At 47.8% G+C, this 24,107-nt stretch overlaps 1 protein-coding gene across 5 annotated transcripts in view; it reads right to left on the reverse strand.

Moving 5' to 3' along the window:
* The window catches only part of PTK2B (protein tyrosine kinase 2 beta), a 133,571-nt gene that overhangs the window by 86,876 nt on the left and 22,588 nt on the right, over nucleotides 1-24,107 (reverse strand). The window contains exon 1 of one of the 5 annotated variants that reach the window (XM_043927572.1): nucleotides 8,942-9,064. The exons of the other annotated variants lie outside the window; for them this stretch is intronic. The gene's annotated coding sequence lies outside the window, so the exon portion shown is untranslated. Of the gene's footprint in view, nucleotides 1-8,941; nucleotides 9,065-24,107 lie in introns of those variants that run through there. 5 annotated transcript variants of the gene reach the window in all.

Consider the following 24,107-nt stretch of genomic DNA (forward strand, 5'->3'; position numbering starts at 1 on the left):
ATGCAAACCACTCCAGTATTATTGCCTGGAAAGTTCCATGGATAGAAGAGACTGGCAGGCTATAGTCCGGGGGTCTGCAGAGTTGGACATGACTCAGCACATAGCATGTATACATACACACACACATACATACAAATCACATATATGAGATACATATATATTACTATATGTATACCTGTCTCTTACTGTTTCTGTTTCTCTGGGAAACCCTGACTAATACAATCTTTCCTTAACCAAAAGAGAGCTATAAATCTGAAGAAGTTATATATTTTACTGAACAAAAACACCATTTCTGATTCTCTGCGCCTGGCCATTTACACCATATTTTTTGTGTTAGATGTAATAAATATAATAACAGTAACAACTACCATTTATCAAGCACTTTTGTGCACCATGTATGATGACAGGTAACATGCACATACACATGTCTACACATGTCTACACACGCATACATATACATGTACTTTCTTAATCTGAACATCACCCAGTCCTTTATTGGAATACGTGAGTATCAAGAGGACAAGAGCCATATCAATCCTTCCCACCACTGATGCTCGTGCCTGGCAAGTACTTACCAAGAAGGGGGTGCTCAATAAATTATGTATTGAATTAAATTTTCTTAAAAAGAGATACAGTTAATATCCTCATGTTACAAGTGGGGAAATGGAATCTCAGAGATGCTAATAACCAGGGTCACAAGACTAAGCGATGGTGGAGCTGAGACAATCCCAAGATCACTTGAGTTAGCATCCCACATTTCTGACCCTTTGCTCTTTTCCCAGTGAACATGGAAAAGCCTCAAGTCAGGGTGGTGGTCTCCAGTGCCCGACCTTGACATTCATGCCCACCACTCTCACAAGCGATGTGGATGCTTGGAGTGAGAGCCTTCACAGTTCAGCACCCCTCACCCACCCGCACACGGATAGCCCTGCTACCAAGCTGTCCACTGAGGTTTCTAAAGACTAATTTGAGCTTCTAACCACAGCTTCATCTGTAAAAATAAGACAAAAGCAAGAGAGGAAACTGGTTGCAGAGGTCTTTGTTCACCTCCTTTTTTCATAACTACCACAGGGGACAGAGGAGACTGAGCAGGCAGACACAAGGCTGAGAGGCCAGATCATAGAGCGACTGAGGGGAGGCTGCCCACTCCTGGCCCTGGCCAGGAAGAAGGCTTTGAGGAAATGTGCACCATTTCTAGAAACCGCCACCTCCTTACATTTGGCCTCTGTAACCCAACGTGGGTCAAGCTGCACAGCAAGCTGGCAGATAAAGAGTGGGTGGTGAGTGGAGTTAGGTAAAGCTCATGAGTGGCCAAACACAGGAAGCTCAGGAAAGAGGCAGGAGGAGGAAGTGAAGGAGGAGCTCCAGATGGACCACAAGGAGATGGGAGGTTTACCAAATCATGGATGCCCATGGGACCCATCTGGAGTAGAAGGCACAGCAAAGGATGACTAAGAACTTGGTCTGGAATGTGGCCACATACACAAGCCTCTTCCTTCGCTCCTTAATGACCAACCCCTCCCACCAGCATGTATCTGGAAAGCATCATTGTCTGGATCCCTCCAGGGGGCCATTTCAGTCCATAAGTATTCTGGATATGCCACATTTGCTTTATCTAGAACAAACAACAGTCTGGTTTCTCTTTCTGTCCCAGAAGCAATGAGCTCTCATTTCAATGGTTGCATTACAACACAGCCAGGACTTCCTTGGTGGTCCAGTGGTTAATACCGGGGGCTTCCCAGGTGGTACTAGTGGTAAAGACGCTGTCTGCCAACGCAGGAGACATAAGAGACCCGGTTCGTTCCATGAGTCAGGAAAATCCATGGGAGGTGGGCATGGCAACCCACTTCAATATTCTTGTCTGGAGAATCCCCATGGACAGAGGAGCCTGGCTGACTGCATATGGCTGCATAGAATCTGACACGACTAAAGCAACTTAGCACCCATGCATGCAAGGAGAACAGGTTTGATCCCTGGTTGAGGAGGTAAGATCCCATATGCCTCACAGCCAAAAAACCCAAAACATAAACCAAAGCAATATTGTAACAAATTCAATAAAAGACAAACAAAACAAAACAAAAACCCACACCCATTCTGAAAACAAAATAGGAGGGTCTGAGGACAACTGCAAGTCAGGGTGTTACAGTTTCTACCTTAACCCTTGGCATAGGACATCCCCAGCAAGACATTGGTTGCTTATCTAAGCAGGAGGGACTGAGCCAGCTCTTAACAGTCTAGGACTCAAGCCCTTAGTATATGAACTCTTGTATCACTTGATATTGGGTTCTTTGTAGGCCCAGGAGCCCCCAAGCCTAGCACAGGCTATAGAAGGGACCCATCCATGCCTGGGAGGGGGTTCTGTGATTATCAGATGGTTGAAGGAGGGCTACAGGGCAGGGAGGGAGGTGGAAGGATTTTAGGGGAAGACCTGTAAAAAGAGGAAAGTGGAGACTAGAAAACATTGGGAGGAGTGAGGGCATAAAGAGGAGATGATATTCCTTTCTTCTTTTATCTCAATATCACAGCTCTGTTTATTCTGAGAAGCAACCAGCTGCAACTCCAAAATAGATATGCCAAGAAACGCCTCTAATGACAGAATGTTTCTTCGGGAACCAAGGTTAGAACAGCTCTTTTCAAGCAATGGGAGCAGGAAAAGCCTAGAAGGGGACACTGACGGCTTCCCTCTTGTCCCCTCCAGTCCAGGGCAGTCGTGGTTCTTCCCAGAGTCCCCAAGGCTTGGAGCTGAGCATGGCTCTGCCATCACTTGCAGGCCTGGGTAACAGTGATCAACCCTTCCCCATGAGAGCTCCTATGGCAGGGTGTGACAGATGGCTTTCCTCTCCCTGGACCTGAATATCCTTTCCTAGCAGCTTTCCTGAGCTCAGGAGAGATAATGAGATGACCCAACAGAACCAGAGAGTTTGTTGAGTGTGTTGGTACATGTACACAGAGAAAACAATGCATAGGAAGGAGTCCAACAGGCAAGGCAGACTTTTCTCAAGACTACTGCAGCAGGGGAGAGAGAATGAGCTCATCTCAATACAACAGAAGCAGCTGGGGGTTTACAGCAAACAGGCAGGAGAGGGAATTAGTGGATGGAAAATGACTAAGAGGAACTTGGATAGGTGTCAGGGGTGGGGATGTTCCAGAACTGAACTTATCAGGCCCAGGATGGGGCCCCATTGAGAAGAGGGCTCCTGACTCAAGTTTGGTCAAGGACAGGGTCCTTGTCAGGAGGATGGAAGTAGAGAGTAGTTTTGGGACAAAGAGCTGCTGCCTCCCTTCTTTCCTTCCTCATAAACAAACCAGAATAAGCATCAGCTCTCATAAGGGCCACAAGACGGTCACCCACTCACACTGGGGCAGAGTGAAAGGACAGTTCTCACTATCTGGAACTGGTCACATGGGCAGTGTGGGCCATTCCCCACACAGAACAGCCCAGCCTAGGCCTGACTCCACAGAGTCTTGATTCATGGGGCTTTCCTGGTCCCTGGCTCTGGACCTTTCTATTAACTGCCCAGAATGCAAGGTCTCCTTTGCCCCCCAGTGTCCCAAAGATGGTCCCTCAGGGAGGACTGGGCTGCCCCAAAGCCAAGAGGGCCACTGGCTCAGGCTTCACAGGACAAAGGGCCTCTGTCACTATTTCTAAGTGAGTCTGTTCACAAAGTCACCACATATCTGTGTGCGTGTCTTGTATGGAAAACTATTAGTTGATGAAAGTAAACATTTAAACTACATCATGATATCTGTTGCCCTCTTTTGATAGTTCTGCTTTTTTAATGCAGAGAGCCTCCAAAAATTGAAGTAGTCCAGACTTCTCTAGAACCTGAGAGGCCCCATCATCAAGGAACCTTTACTTTTTAAAATTGAAGATTCGAACACCAGGTAAGCCAGAGAACAGTCTCTTACTCTCTCCCTTCCCACGTTCTCTCCTCCACTCCCCTTGCTGCTTACCACTCCCCTCTGCCCAGCACCCACCCCACTCCCACCGTAGAGCCCCCACACACTGACCCAGACAATTGTGAGCTGGAGCCCTGGGCTGTCCTCTCTTGGCGTCTGTTCCACTGCCTCTCTGGGGGATACAGGCTCTGCTGTGAGCAATTTGCATACTGTGCAGTCTGACCAGACCCACACAGGAGCTCTGCTCATGCAATACCTCCCTGGCGGGGGCGGGGGAGAGGAAGGTTAGGTAGCAAGGGGCACAAGGAAGAGGCTGAAGGTCTCTGCCTTCCCCTGATGCCACTCTGATCTTGGCCTGGGGCAGACTCTGCACCATTCAAGGCAGATGCTGGTTGGGCAGCTGAAAGACCTCCTGCATTGAATGAGGCACACACATCTTTAGAAGCTGGTTTTGCCTGGACAGACGGTGCCATTTACATGGGAAACAAACTGGGTTATTGGAAAATCTATGGCGCCACAAGTGGGAGGGGCGGGAATTAGTCCAAAGGGACAGGGTAGGGTGGCTGAGCAGTTATGGAGGCTGGCAAGTCTGAGATCAGGGTGACAGTGTCCTCTTGTGGGTGGGCTGACAGGTTTCTCACATGGGAAAAGAGGCTAAGGAAACTAGGAGGGGGTCTCAGTTATAAGGGCACTAATCCCATTCATGAGGGCTCCACCCTCATGACCTCATCACCTCCCAAAGGCCCCACCTCCTAAGACCACCACCTAAGGGGGTTACAGATTTGAACACATAGATTTGTGCTGGTGGCAGGGTGGGGTGGGGTCACATATTCAGATCACATCAGATGGAGAGACTGAGGAGATGGGAGTGCCCAGGGGGCACCTGTCCTCAGGGAGGTTGGGTTAATTCTGGAGTCCCCTAAGATTTTCTAGAATGTATTTGCCTTCTCTGAGACTCAAGTCCCTAGCCTGATTTGCCTGTTGGGTTTCAGATTTCCTGTTGAGCAGGAAGTGGAATGTCAGGTGGGTTACTGTCCTATTTGAGAAAGAGGCTGAGCAAAGGAGAGGGTGCTGGTAGGACTGGTGGCTGGAGGTCTTGTATTTCTGGGGTAACGCCAATGGGAAACATTATGACATGAGGTCTGATGAGTGTTCTGAGTCCTTCTCTCAGGACCGCTCAGTCTGCAGCCCCTCATGACCTTAGCTCACATCTGAACCCTCCCAGGATCTGTTTTGTGGTCAGAAAGGTACATTTCCAACAACTATCTCCAACAGTACCCATCACTTGGGCCCCCTTCAGGATCTCTGGTTCTCAGATATGTGTCTCTTGCCTGCTAGGAGGAAGCCAGGTTATTAGTAATATATTATTATTATATTATTTGGGTTATAGTATTCCCAGGTGGTGCTAGTGGTAAAGAACCCGCCTGCCAATGCAGGAGACATAGAGATACAGGTTTGATCCCTGGGTCAGGAAGATGCCCTGGAGGAGGACATGGCAACCACTCCAGTATTCTTGCCTGGAGAATCCCATGGACAGAGGAGCCTCGTGGGCTATGGTCCATAGGGTCACACAGAGTCAGACACCACTGAAGCGACTTAGCACACATATGCACGAACACAACCATAGTTTTAAGGTTAATATAATAACCTTAAAATAATAACATATATTGGGTATTTTTAATACACCAGTGACATAAATATTAACTTAATTCTCAAAATGAAGCAAAGAGGTCAACACTATTATTCTCCTGCCATGTTACTTGCGGGGAATAGAGAGGTTAAATGAATTCCCCAGGGTCATGGAGCTTGGAAGCAGCAGATCTGGCTCCCACTTCCTTCACAGTATATCACACATCTCTCAAGGAAACATACAGGACTTTGTCACAAAGTGGAGGAGAACAGCCAGGGCTATGGCAGGTCCCTGTTCTTGCTAACTTGTTTCTTTTCCCATAGAAAGCGTGTATGGTGCTGTGCGCAGCGGCTTTCCCAGGGTCTCCATCTGCATCCCCTCAATCTGGAGCTGGACCTCAGGCCCTGTGACTACAATCAAATCCATGAGCATCACTGAGTGCCCACGAGCAGAAGAGAGGGACGACAAAGGCAAGAGACTTGTCATGTGGGAAATTAGAGCCAAACTAGGCAGACAGGCAGGCGTGTCCACAGATTAACTCCACGTGGCAAAGTGTTCTCTGTGCTAGCAGAGGAGCGTAGATCCAATTATACCCTCGAGCAGGGAAACAGAAGGAGTTAACATCACCTGAGGAGGCGTGGCCTTGGGGGGCGGGAGTGATGAGGTTTGTAAACAAAGTTTGTAAAACAAAGGAGACGGGCAGGGAAGGTTGTCAGCAAAGCCTGGAATAAATGTGGGCAAAATCACAGCAAAGGGAAGTCTTGCTGTGGATTCAGTCCAAGTGCCAAGGTTTATAAAGGTGACTCTAAGCACAACTATGCGAAAGGTGGATTTGCAGGGAAAGACCCTGGTGCCTGATACGCTGATTTAGGCAAGAAGCACGGGAGTCTCGGCCAGGATAGGAGGTAGCAGTAAGGGATGGATAAAGGGAGGTGTCCACAGAGAAGCTGCAAGCATTGGTAGTGGTTTGGAAGAAGCCCTGATGTCGCCTACTACAACCTCCAGTTGCTGGCAGCCTGGTAAGGCTCTTTGTCAAGTCAGAGGAAGAGAAGCTTGGGTTGAACAGTTCTGTTGGGGGCTGGGGCCACCCAAGGGTGGGTAAAGAAAATATAAGGATCAGGCATGCTTGTTTAACAACAGCTCAAGACTTCATAGGCCCAATTCTGTTTCCCAAGGTTCCTGTTGGCAAAGTCCATTTCAAGTTCCATCTCTGTTATGAAGCTTTTCCTCCTGTCCTTCAATACGCTGACCTCTTAAGCCCAGTGAGGTGCACCTGGCTTATTGTGAACATGCAATGTTCACTTTTTGGGACCACAGCTTTCTCATAAGCTAGAAATAGTACCTCATACTCTTCCTCCCCCCACCCCTGTTGTATTTAGCACAGGGCCTGGAATCTATTGAGAAGGTCACACCTCCAGGAGTATGGAATTGAACTGCTTGGTCCTGATCCCTGGAGTACATGCAGGTAGCTGCCTGGGGCTCCCTCCAGCACGTCCACAGGATGTCCCTCACAGCTCCTGGTGGAGACGCCAGCAGCAGAGCTCTGTCCCTTACTAGCTGTGTCCCAGGCACAGTTCCAACTATTCTGAGCCTCGGTTTCCTCCTCTGTGCAATGAGATGATAACATAGCTCTTTCGGGCTGGCCTTAAGGATTCGACTTGAGGCTGCGTGTAGGATATACAGCATGCAGGCACCCAGTGAACAGCGTCAGAAACATCAGGCCAGGCTCTGGGCCTAATCTTAGCCCTGCAGTGGCCTGGATATTTTCTTACTTCCTCATCTGCAGCCTGAGGGAGAGTAATCTTGACCCACAGGACTGGTGGGTGGGTGAGATGACCAGTAAGAATTCACAGCCATGTGTCACAGAAACGCTTGGTGACTGAACTGCCTCAACACATGGCAGACTTTTCTGAGGCCTCTGCCAAGAGCTGTCACCCAGCCCACCCCAGGCTGGTGTGTGTGTTAAGTTGCTTTAGTCATGTCCGACTCTTGGTGACCCTATGGAGTGTAGCCCACCAGGCTCCTCTGTCCATGGGATTCTCTGGGTAAGAATACTGGAGTGGGTTGCCATGCCCTCCTCCAGGGGATCTTCCCAACTCAGGAATCAAACCTATGTCTCTTGTGTCTTCTGCATTGGCAGGCAGTTCTTTACCATTAGCGCCACCCCAGGCCGGAGCACAAGCCAGACTGTGGGCCTCTGTCTTGCTCAGGGGAAGAGTCTTGCGATGAGAAAGATGGAGATTTGCTGCAAGAGTGTTGTGGGTTTGGAAGAAAGGCAGAGCTAGACCCGATCAGAGACTCTTGGAGGCGAGAGTGGAATAACCCTGCAGCCTGAGCTTTAGCCTAGTTGCAGAAGCTCCGTCTTGGCCAACTTCTGCTTGAATTCCTCTAGCAATAAGAAGCTCACTATCTCAAAATGTGAGCAGTCTGTTCACACTATTCAAAGCTCTCATTGTAGGCAGGCGTTTGTTTCCAGTCAGCCCAGATACACTGTTCTGTAACTTTCTGAGTCTGTCTCCCGGACCTCCACTCGACAAAGCTCATCTCACTTTCACAGAACAGCCTTTTGGTAGCAGACAGCAGCTCCCCTGCTCCTCCAGCTGTCCTCCAGTCCTTCAGACAGTTCTCGCGAGACACGACCTTCAGCTCCTTCATCTCCCTAGATCCTTCCAGCAAGCTTTGTACCGTTAGTTGGAGATGGGGCCCTCAGAACTGGGTCCAAGACCACAGAAGTACCATGGCCTCCTAGACTGTGCTGGCCCAGTCCTGGTCCCTCCGCCAACAGGGAGACTTCCCTGAGGTCGATGGGACCCTGCCCTTTCCCCCACTTCCCACTGTGAGCGGCAGAATGGCTGCTCTCCTCAGAAGACCTGCCTCTGGAGCCCACATCACAAGGATTCCTGGCTGGACTCTGGCTGTGTGGGCATCACGGGCCTCACAGGTCACAGAGAGGCGGGACAGTGCCTGCAGAGTGGGGCCATGCCCGCATGATGGAACCTCATTTCCACCCAGCAGTTCCAGTTTTCACACGGGAACGGCTCTTTGCCTGCTTGCTGGTCTCTCCCATCCTGCTCTAACCAGGAAGGCCGGGGATGGACTTGTGAGCCTGGATCCTTCCTGCCCAGTCACAGCGCCCAGCATCACCCTGCTGGCCTTCCCAGGGAGCGGCAGGCTGCCACATCAGGGCTGCCCACAAGGCCAAAGGATGCATCACGGGTGGGAAGGTGAGGAGAAAGTGGAACAGTTCTGGGGACTGGTAGGGAGGGTGTGGGGATGGGGGTGGGGGTGGCAGAGAACAAGAGGAAGCCCACTGTCCCAGGCCCCTGCTTCTCCCAAACACCTCCCAGTGGAAAACACAGACAGCCTCTCCCGCAGGTGATAGATAAATTCACTCCAAAAATAAATCCCTACCAGGATGCTGCAGTGGGCTTCAAGGTCCAGCCCTTTCGGTCCAGTTCAATCAGATCAGAGGGGTCTCGGAGGTAGGGGGTGGTGGGAGGGACACGCTCAAAGCCTGGGTCTCAGAGCAATAAGGAAATGACACATACCTGCCATGCTGAGAGGGAGCCTCCGGGTGAGTCACGCCCCGGAACTGGAAAGGGGAGAACTGGTTGGCCCAGAGGAGCTCGGGGTGGGGGAAAGGGGAGGGGAATGAGGCCCTGGGAAGCTGGGGCTCCTGACTGCTGCAGGCTCTGACTTTTCAACTCTGTCTGCCCTGCCTCCAGGCCTATAAACTGGGTCAGCAGAACCGGAGGAGGGAGAAGGCTCGGGGCCAGCCCTGGATTAGTACAGGCCTGCAGAGGGTTGGTCAGCAGTCTGTGTCCATAAATGGAAGTTCCAAAGGGAGACCAGGCCCGGGCTCCCCACCACCTGACATGGGTAGGTTGGTAAACACCGAGGAGGTGCGCACTCACACTCATGACGCAGAGGCCGTGTTTTCTTGGCACAAAAGGGCTGAGCTGGCTGCCAAGATGGATTTGAGGATGAGAAGAATTACTAAGGGAGGGTGCTGGATCACGGGGTCACCAGTGACAGGAAGTGGGGGGAGGTGCGGAGGTGAGCTGGGAGGCTGCTCCATAGCCCCATGAATAGGGGTAGTTCACTGGGGACCCTGGGGGAGCAGGGTGGCTGGGCCTCCCCAGCACCCCATTTCCCTGGGGAGGCATCTTAGACATCAGAGGTAGAAGGGTCCTTCCAGACCCAGAGCCCTCCTTATCTTACAGAGAAGGGGTCTGGTGCCAGAAGCCCCAGTCGTGGTCCCACCAGGAAGTTGGAGAAACAGCTGGGCCGTGGTTCTCCCAGGGCTCTTTCCTATAAAACATCCGCCCCACCTATCCTTAGGGTTTCCCAGGTAGCACTAGTGGTAAAGAATCTGACTGCCAATGCAGGAGACGTAAAAGAGGCAGGATCGATCCCTGGGTCGGGAAGATCCCCTGGAGGAGGGCATGGCAGCCCACTCCAGTATTCTTGCCTGGAGAATCTCCTATACAGAGGAGTCTGGCGGGTTACAGTCCATGGGGTCCCGAACAGGGAGACATGACTGAAGCAACTTGGCACGCATGCATGCACCCATCCTTCATCACCCCCCGGGCTATTTGAATAACCAAAATGTTGTACTTGGAGAATAATCGAGGACCCTTTCTTCTGGCCGTCATCTGGAATGAGGAGAACTCCCCAGTCCTGGACCCAGAGGACAAAAGAAACACAGTTCTGCCCTTTTTTTTTTTTTTTCCCACCATCCTGCTAGTCAAAATAAACCAGGTGCAGTGTTCCATAGACAAGTCTTTCACATCCTCTTTCTTTTTTTGTTCACGGCATATATGGCATCATATGTGAGGGTATTTTGCGGTGTTTTAGGGCATTGTGCCAGGGGAAATCCTGCCCCTGCCACCCATTCCCACACCTGCAAGGTTGGATCACATCGGATGCCTGGTCCTCCAGCCTTTGTGACATGTGGGCTGCTTCTCTCCTGACTGCTGGCTGAATCAGGCCTCAGTTGGGACACAATAACATGCCTTTCCTTAGCTAAGGTTGCACATTTACACTTATTCCTCAGGCTACCTGATTCAAGGCTTTCTCCTTCCCTGGGTGTTACCTTCTGGGAGGGCAGGGCAGATCTTCACTCTGCACTGTAGCCCTCTGATCTCATTGGCTCAGTGACATTTGCTGACTGAAAAGAATGAAAGTGGGCTTCCGCCAGGGTTAAGAACGTGAGGTCGGCTGATTTACAGTCATGGTGAGACTGACCTAGTACAGATCTGGCCGGCCCTGCTCCAAATATGCAGAAATACTGGACAGAATATAACAGAAAAATCTTATCACAGCCAAGGTGGAGAGAGGAGATTCTTAGGTATCAGAAATGGAGGGACTCACAGCCAGAGTAGGTGAGTGGGGGCTGACTCTGTGGAGACCCCAGGGGCTGGGGATGAACACACGCAGAGGGTGACTTCCGGGTCCAGATCGTTTCAAGGCAAGGCTGGGGCACAGAGAATAAATAGAGATGGGCCCTGGGAACACCGCTTACCAGCACAGAGAGGTGAGAAAGCTTGACCTCTGTCTGGGGCCCGATTCAAAAAAGAAAGAAAGAAATTTTTCTTAGAAACCAAAGCCTGTGCCATTCTAGCAATGTGCACCAGGAATTCTAATCCAAGTAATTAAAACGAGCAAATTCAAGGACTTCCCTGGCGCTCCAGTGGTTAAGACCCCTCACTTTCACTGCTGGGGCTGCTGGTTTGATCCCTAGTCGAAGAACTAAGATCCTACATGCCATGGTGGCGGCATGACTAAAAATAAATCAATAAAAACAAATGCAGAAATGGTGACAAGTGATTCTGGCAGAGGAAAAAACAAAACTCTTTGCTGAGGGGGGAGAGTTCAATCAGAAATGAAGTGGGAATCCCCACCCTTCACATATATAAACACACAATTCAAAATTACAAACCAAGCAGATTAACAACCCACCCGTGAAGAAGGCTCAGCAGACAAAAATCATAGATTTGAAAAGCAAGACCTGGGGTTAACAGAATAATTCCAGGACCATAAAGAGTCTATTTCAAATATGTAAATGTGAGAGTGGGCAGGGGAAAGGTATGAAATATCGAAGATAATAATTCTTCTAATACTAGGCTAAATTTGGGAGGGAGAATTTTGAAAACAAGATGACATTAAAATGCTTGTCTGTAATATCTTGGAAGATGGGAGGTCAAAGATTGGAGCTGAGGTGTCCTATCCCTCACTTTGGGGAGGAGGACAATGATGTTGGCTAATACTAGACTTTCAAATCAAGTAATATGTTAAAGATGAGGTAAGTCACTAAAATAATAGAACCGTAATGTATAACTTCTAAAGTAGGAGGGTAAAAGAGGAAATTAAAGAAACACAGTCAATCCAGTGAAAGACAATAAGGCAGGAAAAAGACAAAGGGAAAATACAATAATACAGTAGAAATATACTGAATATATTAGAAGTCTTGCTAAATTTAAAAAAAAGTTTCAATTGCCTGTTAAAAGATAAAAACCTTTGGATTCAATTTTTAAAAAACCAGTTCTATGTATTTTACAAGAAATAAAACTAAAATATTAGAAAAGTTGAAGATAAGGGGGAAAACTGTAAATCAGACCCTTACTAAATGAAAGAGTTGATACAAGTATATAAAATAAGAAACTAGCTGGATTTGAAGAAAAAAATAAAAATATGATTACGAGGAAGAGTGATTTTTAAAAGAAAACAATTTACCAAGAAGATACAATAATGAACATATCAAAACACAATGGAATAAAAATATAAAGCAAAAATGAACAGAAATACATAAAGAATTTTCAGCTTCCGTACTTCATTTGGTTTGAGCTCTACAGAACTGTGCAGATGTCCAAAGTGATGGAATTAGAAGCCAAGTCCTCTAGGAGGTGATAGGTCATGAGGGTGGAGCCCCAATAATGGGATTAGCACCCTTATAAAAGAGATGTTAGAGGAATTACTACTCCTCCACCACCACATGAGGACACAGTGAGAAGACAACTGTGAGCAGGAAGCGGGTTCTAACCAGACTGCAGACACCTTGATCTCAGACTTCCCAGCCTCCAGAACTGTGGGAAATAAATGTTTCGTGTTTAAGCCACCCAGTCTATGGTTCTTTTGTTATAGCAGCTTGAACAGATAAAGATGCTTGCTGAATAAATGGATGAATTCAGATAATACTCCAAGTCTGTGCTTTTTCTATTAAGTTATAGCACCTATTTTACCCATCTTAATCTTTAACTATCTGTCTCTTCACTTCCCCCAGATCTCCCCCCACAACAAAGGCTTCTCCTTTCTCCAGTCTGTTTACTGGCCATTTCCCCTCCCTCATCCAGAGCTGGCAGAGGAAACAGAAGAAAGCCAGGCTCTCATATGTCCAGTGTGTCTCATAAACACAGCCAGTCTCACTATATACCAGGAAATGACGCTCCTGCTGGTTGCTGAAGGAGAAGGCGGGCATGGAGTGTTGTACAAGAGATCTGGGAGGAGGTGAGTGTTCTGTTCTCTGCTGTCAGTTGCTAGCATCATCTCCCCATCCTATCTGGTCCTAAGCAGATGTCTAAAAGTGATGGGGGAACCAAGAGGTGTTTAAACTCTAACTGAAATGGACTCAGAACTATTTGAGTGGTGAGGAAGTTCTTGGGGACAGGAAGAAATATCATCAGACAGATGAATTTTAGTTGGTAGCTTTTTAAAAATTTCTTATTTTGAAATAATTGTAAACTCATAGGAAGTTGCAAAAGTAGTACAGAGTCTGAGTACCCTTGATCCATCTTCCCGTGATGCTGACATCTTGTAGTATAATATCTAAACCAGGAAACTGACATCAGTTTACTGCTGTGAGTGGACAACAGACCTAATTCCATTTTCACCATTTTCCACAGGGATTTGTGTGGGTCTCTGCATGTATAGTACTATGCACTCTTATCCCATGTGTATGATTGTGTAACTGTCTCCCCAATCAAAATGCAGAACTGTTCCAGCACCATGAAAGAACTGACTTATGTTACCCTTCATTTCTGCAACAACTGCTTTGTTCTCTATGTCTACAGTTTTGTCTTGTAAGAATGTTACATATTGGGATCATACAGGAATCTTTTGGCATTGACTCTTTTTTTCACTATGTATAATGCCCTCAAGATTCATCCAGGTTGTTGTGTTTATCAACAGTCCCTTCTTTCTTATAATTGAGTAGTTTTGTATTATATGGGCCACCCTGGTGGCTCAGAGGTACAGAATCTGCCTGCCAATGCAGAGATGTGGGTATGATCCCTGGGTCAGGAAGATCCCCTGGAGAAGGAACAAGGAAATGGCAATCCACTCCAGTATTCTTGCCTGGAGAATCCCATGGCCAGAGGAAGCTGGTGGGCTACAGTCCATGGGGTCGCTAAGAATCAGACACGACTTAATGACTGAGCACAGACACAGATATACAGGGCTGCATTCCTTCAGAAACACTTTCCTTCTCTTTTCCAGCTTCTAGAAACTGTTTGTTAGCTCACTGGTCTCTACCTCCATCTTTAAAGCCAGCAGAATAACATCTTCAACACTCTCCATGTGAGCCATACTTCCGACATCACATCACCTTCTTTGACCCAGACCCTCCTGTCTCCCTCTTATAAGACCCCCATGTGAAGGCAACCAGGTAACCTAGGATCATTTGCCCATCACATGGTCCTTAACCTAATCACATTTGCAGAGTCTCCCTTGTCCTGTAAATCAACACATTCACAGGTTTTCAGATTAGGACATGGCCATCTTTGGGAGGTTCTGATTATACACCATATGCACAGTATTAAAGCATTAAGACTCCTTTTGAACAAGAGCAAAGTATAGTCTAGAGACTGAAGAGGCAGAATTGAAAGTAGTCATTTACTCTTAAAACAACTTTCACTCATGACAGAAGGGTACACTGGTTTTAAAATTTCAGACATAGTCAGTACAATAAAAGTCATTCTTGAAAATCGAGGATGGGACTTCCCTGATGATCCAGTGGTTAAGACTCTGGGCTTCCACTGCAGGGGGCATGGGTTCAATGCCTGGATGGGGAAGTTCCAAGTACTACATGGTGTGGCCAAATAAATAAATAAATAAATAAGAAAATCAGGGATGATTCTGTGGGAAGACCACCACTATTAGTGACATTGCCTTCAAGTCCAGGAAAGAAAGACCAGTGAGCACGTGACTTGGTCTGGGAAATCCTACAAGCTTGGCTGCATGACCAGGAAGTCAAACTCAGTCATCTCCTCCTTCATATAATAACTGTTGTCAAGCAGCCCAGCAGTATGTAAATGATTTACGGACATATAATTGATGACCTTACAACCTCTCCTTTCTGCAAAGCTGTATTTAATCCTTGGCTGTAACATAATTCTACATTGCCAATTCCCAAGCACTTTGGATGTCACTATTTCCCTCCATTCCTCAAGTTGAATGATCTTCCCAACAGACACACACACCTTCCAGCAGATATAACTTTGCTATATGATCAAAGTTGGCAAGACTACTGCAGGGGGACCTCCATTGTTTTGTCTGCCTTCAACATCTCCTTCCTCTTCTTCAGAATTTCCCTAGTTCTCTTTGTGGGGAGCTAGTCCTCCTTCCATGGCAACCAGCTAGTTCCAGTGGAGGCTGCCCATCACGGGAGACCATCTCCTCCTCTTGTCTGGACCACAAGATAGGATGCAGGACATCCTCGCTGGGGCAAAATGGCACCTGTCCTATTGGCCAGGAGGCTCAGTTCAGCTCAGTTCAGCTCAGTTCAGTTGCTCAGTCATGTCTGACTCTTTGCAACCCCATGGACTGCAGCATGCCAGGCCTCCCTGTTCATCACCAGCTCCCAAAGTTTACCCAAACTCATGTCGGTTGAGTTGGTGATGCCATCCAACCATCTCATCCTCTGTCATCCCCCTTCTCCTCCTGCCTTCAATCTTTCCCAGCATCAGGGTCTTTTCAAATGAGTCAGTGCCCAGAAATGGACACATGACCGTAGCCAGTCCAGTCATAGTTTTCTTCAGCATGTTTCAAACTTTGGCTTAGGGAGTGAGGATTTCCCTTGTGGGTGAGTAGGCTGTGGATGAGAACTTGGCACAATTAGTGGCAATGCCCCCGGCTTTTGGAGAAGCTGTTCTGAAAGAGTGAAGCCAACATGCAATGAGAGCCAGAGAGGCAGACGGGCCCAGCTAGGGGCCCCTGGCCACATCTAAATGCCAGGTTGGAGTTGACCCTGAGCTGAGCTGCTTCCTGAATCTTCCCTTAGTTTGGATATGTGATCCTGCACATCCTGTCTTTGGACCAGCATCTTTGGGGTTTGTGTCGTCTGCATCTACAAGGCCATTGACTATGACGATGACAGGCGTGGGATGCCTTCCTTTTCTTGCTCTATCCCCAACAGCAGGTTCTTTCCTGTGGATGCTTTCTTGCTCCTGCTTTTGGGAAACTTTTTCCAAAGTCACCCTTTGAAGGCCTATGTGACTGATGATGTTTCATGAGTAGGCACTTGCAGGCTAGTCATCCTCAAGCAGATGAATAGTGGGAGATCACACCTTCAAGGCAGCATCACTTTAGAACAATCCTGTGGCCAAAGTGCCTCTTTGACTTAAGATTTGGTCTTGGTGTAAGCTGCCATTACAGGGTACATGTGGAGATTGTGTTGTGGTAACCAAAGCATGAGTGCGTGTGTGTGTGTGTGTGTGAGAGAGAGAGAGGGAGGGAGGGAGGGAGGTTGTGAATGAGTAAATGAATGCCTTAGGGACTTTGCTTATTCATACTCACAGGGCTTCCCAGGTGACCACAGTGGCAAAGAATCTATCTGCCAATGTAAGAGATGCAAGAGACACGGGTTTGAGCCCTGGGTCGAGAAGATCCCCTGGAGAAGGAAGTGGCAACCCACTCCAGTATTCCTGCATGGAACATCCCACGAACAGAGGAGCCTGGAAGGCTACAGTCCATGGAGTCTCAAAGAGTCAGACACAACTGAGTGACTAAACAGCAACAAGAACAATTCATAGGTCAACACGTACAATTAGTCCAAGCTGGGCCCTTCCTTCCTTGGACTTCCCTGCTGGCTCAGATTGTAAAGCATCTGCCTACAATGCAGGAGACCTGGGTTCAATCCCTGGGTCGGGAAGATCTCCTGGAGAAGGAAATGGCAACCCACTCCAGTATTCTTGCCTGGAAAATCCCATGGATAGAGGAACCTGGTAGGCTACTGTCCTTGGGGTCACAAAGAGTTGGACACGACTGAGAGAATCCCATGAAAAGAAAGGAGGGAGAAAAAACCTGACAATGGATTAGAAAGCAATGAACACTGTCTCTGAATTGTCCTAGTAAACAATAGACTCTTTGGACAGGCAGGCCATCCCCAAATTAAGGGTGACTCACTGGCTTGGCCTGGTAGCTCTTTATCTGCCCCACTGCCTTCATCTTGAACATCTGATAGAACAAACCTCCAACAGGAACAACCCCATCCATGAAGAGCTCATGGCAAATTTGTGCTCTAGATTTTTTGGATCTCTTTTGGAGTAGGATTCTGGAATGAATCCCCTTCAAGTCTGAGACTAGATGGGCAGTCCTGTGAGCATGTAGTTCGCTGCCTTGCGTCTCCTTGAGGGGGCATGGCCTCCTCTGTCTCAGGGGAAGGAGACCTGCTTCTCCTTCAATGATTCTTGCTGCTCTCGAGATAGAAAATGCTAGGACACCATGCCATCCCCTTGGGTTCAAAATCACGTGCCTCCCAATTAATTAAAGTTCCTCTCTTGACTCTTAGAGCCAAAACAAGTCCACAAGTGTGGGCTGGCCCTGATGACACGTCCCCTCTGCATGGTGAGGATAGTGTTCTTGCTCTAACAAGCACTGACATGAGGCAAGCTGGTTGCAAGGCTTTTCCTGTCTTTTGTTTTCCTTGCTCACAGGAACCCATGTTGACCTTGACTTGGCCTTCAGGGTATCATGTTCATGCTGCCTATGCTGGAGACTACCAATTCTGAGGATGAGTAGGTGAGTGAGAAAAAAAGCTTTGGCACTTTGTCAGGATATGTGTAAAGTACATTTAAAAAAACGGGGTGGTAGAAGGATACCATTCGTATTAATGGGCGAGCATTTTGAGAGGTGGGAATGGTGGGGGTCTTGGAGCTCAGAAGAACAGAAGGGGGATCAGCAAGGGAGATGGGAGGTAACTCAATCAGGGTCCCCCCCCTGCAACATGCCCCCTGAGTCATGCATGACAGGCCCTGCAGAGCAAGTGCCAAAGTCAGCTCCCAGCTTGGGGAAGCGAGGCCTGAACAGCGGACTGAGTCATACTTATTGAAGAGACCATGGGAACAAAAGCTGTCACTGGGAGCCTGTGCGGGGGCCAGCATTCACGCTGCTTTTACCACCCATTAGCAGCGTTTCTCTTTCCTCAAGTGGACAGGCTACGTGGGCTGTGGGTTAAGAAAATCAAACACGGGTTCCATTTTGCACATCCTCCTTCAGTGGGCGGGTTTAACCCCATAAACCAGGTGTGTTTGGAGAGACTGGCTTACAACCGGCATTTTACCTTTAACATTCCCCAGAGAGTGAGGTGGCTTCCCTGGTGGCTCAGGGTAAAGAATCTGCCTTCAATGCAGGAGACCTGGGTTCGATCCCTGGGTCAGGAAGATCCCCTGGAGAAGGAAATGGCAACACTCTCCAGTATTCTTGCCTGGAGAATCCCACAGAGGAGACCATAAGGTCACAAAGAGTCAGAGACAATTAAGCGACTAAACAACAGCAACAAGACCAACACAGAGCGAGGCTCCGTGGTATTCAACAGAAAATGTTTGCACGATGAACCTGGACGACTGGAAAATGCTGATCATTTTAGGTTTTAAACTGTGGAGTCTCATTGGAGGCATGATTCTGCTCTTACTGTAGAGGATCTTTTTCCAAACCCAGGTCTAGCCCTGGGTGGAATCCTCTGGGGACAAGCAGAGGAACAAAAGTTGACAGGGGGGCTTGGCAGGTTCTGTTCTGACACTGCTACGGGGCCTCAGGCAAATCACTTTCCTGGTTTCTCATTTTTGTATTTTTATTTGAAAAGCAAAAATTTAGAAAGTGGTGGTCACCCACATTTCCACAATTCCAAATGAAGTATTGTTTACATGTTGCAGACTCTTGCCTTTGTTGACTAAAGGACTGTCATGGGTGATGGCCAAGGTCCCTTCCAGCTTAACTTTCTCTAATTCTATGACTAATCATTCCATGTGTATGTGCAAAGTCGATTCAGTTGTGTCTGACTCTGCAAGCCCACCAGGCCCACCAGGCTCCTCTGTCCATGGGATTCTCCAGTCAAGATAACAGAGTGGGTTACCATGCCCTCCTCCTTCCTGACCCAGGGATTGAACTCACATCTCTTATATCTCCTACATCTCCTGCATTGGCAGGTGGGTTCTTTACCGCTAGTGCCACCTGGGAAGCCCAGTTGTTACATGGGTCCAGTCATAACAGAGACCAGAGCTGTCTCCCTGGTGCTCCCCCACCAAACACCTATATTTTTGAAAAGTTAGTGGTAATATGTGGTTAACCATTAGTACTTGTACAATACAGCACCCCTTGCAGCTTGATTACAAAGCAAGAACTCCCAACTTTTTTTGTTGACTCTTAAAAAATATCAAATTTTTTATTATAAAATTTTAAGTGATTTGCAAATGATTGCTAAAAAATGATACCCCATGGCCTGAGATTGTTGTTTAGCAAAGCAGCTAAGTTGTGTCTGACTCTTTTGGGACACCATGTACTGTGCCCACCAGGCTCCTCTGTCCATGGGATTTCCCAGGAAGAATACAGGAGTGGGTTGCCATTTCCTTCTCCAAGAAGAATTCCCAACTTTGTAATGTGTTTATTCATCTTTCCCCTGAAGCCATGGGATTGGAGAATGGGTAAAGACCCCGAGTGAAGTTGGCCCCTCTGTCCTAAGGGCTTGGAAATAGATCTTCTGGGCAAAGCCAGAGCTTTGAGAGTTGCTTGAAGTATCTATCTTTCCTCTTGGGATCCTCTTTGTATGAAGACGCTGTGCTTGCCTGGGGAAGTCTCACTGAAGAAACTGCAAAGGCTCTGGAATGTTTGTTCGTCCTTGGCCAGACTCCCAAGCTCCAAGATTTTTGTTTTTGGCCACACCATGAGTCTTGCAGGATCTTAGTTACCTGCATAGACCAGGGATAGAACCCACAACCCCTGCAGTGGAAGCCTGGAGTCTTAACCACTGTACTGCCAGGAAAGTTCCTTCAAGATTTCAGTAATATCCAAATTCTATGGTTTGGCTACACTTTTATTTTGTTAACTTCCTATAAACTACTGATGTCACAGACTTCTGTATCTCTGTCTTCAGGACTCCTGTATTTGCAAATTCAGCCTTTTCAGGTCACTATTAAACAAAGAAGCACCAAGGAAGTCTCCATGATACCCATCTAAACGCCTCTTCCCCACCACCTCTGTCACACCTTGGGCACGTTCTGACTCATTTGTTTTCATTATTAAGAAGACAGAGCTCTCTATATACTTCTAAACCGGAATTAGAAGAGGCCTCTAACTGGATAATAAACAGCCACCTTGGTCATGGGGTCCAGAGATGAGGAATCTGTTCTTCTGGCCACAGGACAAATACTCTCTGCAAAGAAGGATTCAGTTCTCTCCACAGAGGCTTTTGAAGGGCACTGTCATTTCTCAGTTTGCTACAGTTTTTTTGCATTTAAGGGGGCTTTAGGCATTTTTAAATCTAACTCTTTCATTTGACAAGGAGGGAAATGGGACCAGGTTTGTCCAAAATAATCCTGCTCTCTAAAATTTGTGAAAGACTTTAAAATGTGTAAAGGATATTGATAGGCTTCCCAGATGGTGCTAGTGGTAAAGAACCCGCCAGGTGCAGGAGACATAAGAGACGTGGGTTTGATCCCTGAGTGGGGAAGATCCCCTGCAGGAGGGCATAGCAACTCACTCCAGTATTCTTGCCTGAAGAATCCCATAGACAGAGGAGCCTGGTGGGCTCTGGTCCACAGGGTCACCGAGTCGGACATGACTGAAGTGACTTAGCATGCACACAGCTCAAAGGAGATAACATGCATTTGAATATGCATTCGACAACTCAGGTGTTCTTAGCTCCACTTTACAGGTGAACAGAGGGAACCTCAGGGCTATTGAGGCAGGACCCAAGATCAGAGGAACGGACCCGGAGACCTGGAGCGTGTCCACCCCCTCCGGGCCCATGTCCTGTCACTGCACGGTGGTGCCAGTTGAGAATCCAACCAGAAAACTGGTTTTCGCTTGAGAGAGAGAAGCTGCCAAAGAAAGGGTAAAGAGGTAGAGATGGAAGGAGAAGGACAAAGACAGAGTTCTCCAGCTCTCTGCAATGTATTTTTCTGGGCTCTTTCTATGTTACACTGTATGACTGTCATTGCCTGGTGAGGCAAATATGCCAATCCCCCTAGAAAACAAAGACTTGGAGAGGTTAAAGAAACTTGATCTAAATCACAGAATCAAGGGGGAAAGAACAGGATCAGGAGTTGGAAGATAGGTCTTCAGACTCCAGACTCTCACCTTCTCTACTGTTTTATGCTACACCACATCTGTGAACTCCAACTCACAAAGATCTGGTTCTGATCAGGACACCAACAGTGGGTAGGAGGAGGACTTCAGTCCACTGAATGGTGTCTGGCCCAGTGGCCTGAGGCTGGAATGTAAAGAACATACAGGAATACAGGAACTGGCGGGGGTGGTTGGATAAGGTGGGGGGAATTGCTGATCTGAGGAACTGGGGGCTATCTGGTCACAGGAGGCGCATCTGAAAGGCAGAGGGACCAGGGATTGGAAGAACAGAGGGCTGCAAGGGGGTGGGGAGGGGAAAGGGCAGTGCCAGCACATTGAAGAACAACTTCCACATGGAAGAAAGTGAGGGGAACTGTGGCGGCTGGGGGCGGGGGCACGCGGGCCTGGTGCAGGGCAGGGCTGCGTGGGAGCAGAGAGGATCTGCAAGCTGCCCTGTCTGCATCACAGGCATCCTGAGAACAAGTGCAAGCAGAGAGATCCGGCCCTTCAAGAACCACCTACCCAGCCGCCCCCACAAAGACATTACCCAATGCCAAGTAAGAGCGAAATGGCAACCAATTTAGGGTTCCCGGGGGATGAGCCAATATCTCTGGAGCATGATGCTGGCCACCTCTGACAGTTACCTTCCTCTTGTTGCATGGAGAAACCAGGGAACTGTTTGTATTGTCTGCAGTGCTCCATGGACAGTGCGCGGAGGTGTGATCACACTTCCCCTACTCGTTGCTAAGCAACAGCATTAAGATGATATGCCAGGCTGAAGCTCTGGGAGGTGTGTGTTGGAGGGTGTGCACGCTGGGGAAGAGTTGCAGAGTGGAGTGGAAAAAGAAATGGGCTCTGTGGATTTCATTTTAACTCAGGCATCTCGACAGGTGAAGTCTGGGAGAGCCTTGTCTTGTGGAGGGAACATGGAGGAGACTGCAAGACTCTGAATTGTGAGGAACCAATGAAGAAACCTGAGTATTTGCCACATGAGAAGAGGACCGAGCTCTGTTTAAGTCTGTATCTCAAGAACAATATCTCAGGGTAGACAGTTCTCAGGCATCTCGTCTTACTAGTTGTCAACTTCCGGAATATTTCAGATTTTTTCCCCCACCTGCTATTCAGTTCTCATTGTGTCCAGAGACCATTTTACTTATTTGGGATCATTTTATCTGAATTGGAAGGGAAAGCTCCTTCTGCTTGTGAAGCTTGGAGCTTCTAGGTACAGGTTGCTGGTATGGAAAGCTGTGGAAGCCAGCAGAATGGACTGGTTCAGGAGAACAGGAATTCTTCATCTCTGGGGGTGTCTACACAGACTGGACAAGGATTTGGCATGAGAGCTTCTTTGAAGAGCGGCCTTGAGGGACTTCCCTTGTGGTCCAGTGGCTAAGACTCTATGCTCCCAATGCAGGGGGCCTGGGTTTGATCCTTGGTCAGGGAACTAGATGCCACATGACCCAACTAAAGAACCCGCATGCAGCAACAAAGATCAAAAATCCCTCATGCCTCAATTAAGACTTGGTGCAGCCAAATAAATAAATATTTTTTTTAAAAAAAGAAGAAGAGCAGCTTGAAGGAGAAGCAGGGGAGGCAGGGCGAGAGGCAGTAGGAACAAAGGCAGGAGAGATGAAAGTAAAGGCTGTGTTCTGAAAAGACTGGGTCAAACCAGCAGAAGGTAAGGTGGAATGTAATGGGCTGAATTGTCTTCCCCCCAACACACAAATTCACATGCTATTGTCCTAACCCCCAGGACTTCAGAATGTGGCTGTATTTGGAGCTGTGACTTTTAATGAGGTAATTAAGGTAAAACAAGGTCTTTGGGGGTGGACCCTCATCAGCATGGCTGGTGTCCCTATACGAAGAGGAAATACAGACAAGGATATGATCTGAGGGAAGAACATGTGAGGACACAGGAGAAGGTGGTCCTCTATCAGTCAAGGGCGGAGGCCTCAGAAGAAGCTAATCTTGTGAATATTTGATCTCGGACTTTCAGTTTTCAGTTTCAGAACTGTGAGAGAATAAATGTTTGTTTAAGCTGCCTAGTCAGTGGTATTTGTTACGCGGCTGAGCTGAGGAATACAAGAATGATGAGAAGCAAGACTGACAGGATGGACCAGAGAGAAACCAGTGGGAGTTTCTGGGAACATGAGAGGCAGGCTGAGGAATTCAAAGGGATTGTAGATGGGTTTTACTTTTTAAGTTTAATGAGGATGTTTCAAAACAGAAGTCCCAATGGACAGGGGAAAGATGGGAGCCCATAAGTGATGAAGAGGCTGGAACTAGCTAAAAGGTCTTGTTTCTCATGGAGTGTTAATGTCTATGGCTGGCTTTGGCATTTTTAAGATGGCAACAAAATCACTCATGTAGGAGTGGAGAGCCAGAAAGGCAGGGCATCTGAAAACTGTGTCATCCAAGGAAGGGGTGAAACAGTTCTTTGTGTGAAGCCTTCACCAAGAATCATGGGGTGGGTGGTCCCTATCTTTCAGGGCAGCCATATTGAAAAGTTCATGATCACAGCTGTTGCAGAGGGCAGTTCTAGCACTGGTGGGGGTGTGTTTCAGAGCTACTTCAGCTCAGTGAAAGGAAGAACCTTCTAGCAATAAGAGTTTTCCAACAACAATAAGTTCTATGGACGAGGCATTTCCCACAAGTGCTCAAGGGAAAGAAGAGTTTTCTTCACGAGTTTAGATTAGACAACTTCAGCAGGCCACCTGCTCCTTCCCCCAAATAATGCTCTCATCAGCGGGGTAATCTCTGGTCCTTAGGGATGCTCTGCTCTTCTGTGATCAGAAGAAACTCTCCATCACTTTTCTCATTACTCACAGCAGCATGGCTTGCAGAAGGCAAGTAGTTCTGTAAGAATAGAGTAGAAATAAGGATCCACAGAACCTCCTTCTTGAGCTCTTTCTTCCCCATCTGCAAGTGGGAAGTGGAAACTTGGAAACGAGGGCCAACTGCCCATGACACCAAACGTGGTTTTGAGTGACCAGACTTTCAGTCAAAACTGAAATTTCAGAAT

Source organism: Cervus elaphus, chromosome 16 (assembly GCF_910594005.1).
Source record: "Cervus elaphus chromosome 16, mCerEla1.1, whole genome shotgun sequence".
Lineage (NCBI taxonomy): Eukaryota > Metazoa > Chordata > Mammalia > Artiodactyla > Cervidae > Cervus > Cervus elaphus.